The sequence below is a fragment of the Vespa velutina genome, chromosome 9 (genome assembly GCF_912470025.1).
Source record: "Vespa velutina chromosome 9, iVesVel2.1, whole genome shotgun sequence".
NCBI classification, from domain to species: Eukaryota; Metazoa; Arthropoda; class Insecta; order Hymenoptera; family Vespidae; genus Vespa; species Vespa velutina.
In genome coordinates this window covers 7,028,806-7,031,305 of record NC_062196.1, presented here as the reverse complement: position 1 = coordinate 7,031,305, position 2,500 = coordinate 7,028,806, and positions in this window count along the sequence as shown.

Sequence of the window (2,500 nt, the reverse complement as noted above, 5' to 3'; positions counted from 1 at the left end):
AAAGTGACGATAATAAATAAATGTCTGTTGTGAAATGAACGTAAGGAAAAAAAAAAGAAAAAAAGACAAAAATAAAAAAGAAAAATAAATTACAACTTCTGTAAAAAAAACCAACAAAACGATTTTTCTTTACTAATTGACGAAAAACGCGCGCATGTGCGCGAGAAAAAGAATAAAAGAGAAAAAGAGAGAGAGAGAGAGAGAGAGAGAGAGAGAGAGAGAGAGAGAGAGAGAGAGAGAATAAAAGTGATCGATAAAAAAAATTGTTTAAAAAATGGTGGACGTTGTAAGACTTACGAAAGGAAAAAAGAGAAAAAAGAAAAAGAAAAAAGGAAAAAAAGGAATGAAACGACGATTAGCTGAGAAAAAAAATTGTATCACAATCTTTCACGCGAATTTAAATTATAATTTACGATCGGAAAAAAAGGGGAGACGAAAATATGGAAAAAGAAAAAAAAAATAAAGAAAAATATGAAAAAATTATTTCAACATTTTAGAAAGTAATATTAAAAAGAAAACAGAAGAAAGAGGAAAAAAAAAAAATATATATATATATATATATATATATATATATATATATGTATATATGTATGTATTTATAAAATGGCGGTGAAATCTCCCTTAAGAATCGAAGCAAAAGGTGGAAAATCGATGTATAATAAACGACATGTGATAGGAGTTAAGAGCAATTAGATAAGCACCAACGATTTATTCGACACGCTTTATGAATAATTATTTAATCGTTAGTCAACGATGTGGAAGGGCGACGAAGAACGAGTAAGAGAAGGTATTGACGGCAATGAAGAAAAAGAAGAAGAAGGAGGAGGATGGCGGAAGAAAGAGATGGAAGAGGAAAAGAAAGAGAGAAGAAGAAGAAGAAGAAGAAGAAGAAGAAGAAGAAGAAGAAGAAGAAGGTCGAGAAGTCAAGAGCGCGGGGAATTCATTTGGTTGAACGTTTATCGTGAGAAATAATCAATAGTCCCATGTCCGATACGATTAGCATACTTGAATTGTTCATTCTTAATAATTGAGTCTCTTAAATAATATTTTCTTCCCTTTTTTTTTCTTCTTTTCTTTTCTTTTTCGTTTTGTTTTTGTTTTTTTTTTCTTCTTTTTTTTTCTCGTTTTCCTTTCTTTTTTTTCTTTTTTTTTTTCTTTTTTTTTTTTTGTACCGATCGAAGAAACGCAGGATCATTTTTAAAAATTCGATGCACCTCGGCGCGCACATTTAAATTAAAAGAAAAACAAATCGATGAAAACGAATTTCTTTACGAATTCTTTCTTATAATTTCATTTGTAAATCCATTTATTTGTTCGTATAATAATTTTTGTAGAATCGATGATTGTAAATCGACGAAAGGAAATATGTATCGTCTGTTTTTATAATTCAATGATTTTGTTTTCTTTTTCTTTTCTTCTTCTTCTTCTTCTTTTTCAATGATCGAAAGTGTTTACGATAAATTGACAATTTAAAAAAATTCAAAACGCAGTTACTTTGTGCGCGCGTCGATAAATTGAAAAAGAAAATTAATATTATTAATTCGATCGACAGAAGTTTCTTTCTCTCTCTCTCTCTCTCTCTCTCTCTCTCTCTCTCTCTCTCTCTCTCTCTCTTTCCTTACATTTTGAATTCTTTAAATAATCGAGTGAATAAATCTTTAATCTTTAATAAATCTTTAAATAAATGAGTGAAATCGTAATGATAGATCAAACGCGTTAATTAATAATAAAAATATAATATCTTGATGTATGAGAGTTTGCTTTTAAATGCAAAAAAAAAAAAAGAAAAAAGAAAAAAGAAAAAAGAAAAAATACAAAAAGAAGATGGTGTAGAGGGATCTGTAGGGAGTAGTGAATTTACTCCGACGAAGTTGAAACAATGCACTCTAGATAGCAGCACGAACGGGTTTTAGACTACGGTGGCATCTGGTAACGATGAGAAGAAATTTTGACCGTCTCTATGTATCGACGTGAAGTTAGGCAACATAGAAGATAAGGAAGAATAAGTAATCTCAAGATGATTAGCGCGAATCCGATGAAACTTTCGAAAGTTTTTAATGAAGATTTTTATCGGTAAACGAGCTTATAAACAAATCGAAACTTTGTTTTTTCTTTTTCTTTTTTTTTTCTTTTTTTTTTCTTTTTTTTTTTTTTTTTTTCCGTTGAAAATCTTTACCTAACTTTTTGTCATTCCTTTAGAAAATCGAAAAGGATAATGGAAAAGAAAAAGAAAAAAAATGAATCAAAAACAAACGTAATGAACGAATTAACGAATAATTAAAGAAAAAAAAAAAAAAAAAAAAAAAAAAAAAAAAAAAAAAAAAGAACAAAAGTATGAATAGAGTGAAAGAAAGAAAGATAGAAAGAGAAATATTTTTTAATTCTTATTTTATTATATACGTTCGAAATGAAAATAAATCAAAGTGAAATAAAACAAAATGAAACATTTATTCTCATCTGTGACAATATGTTCGTTTGAAAATAATTTTAATCATTTAAT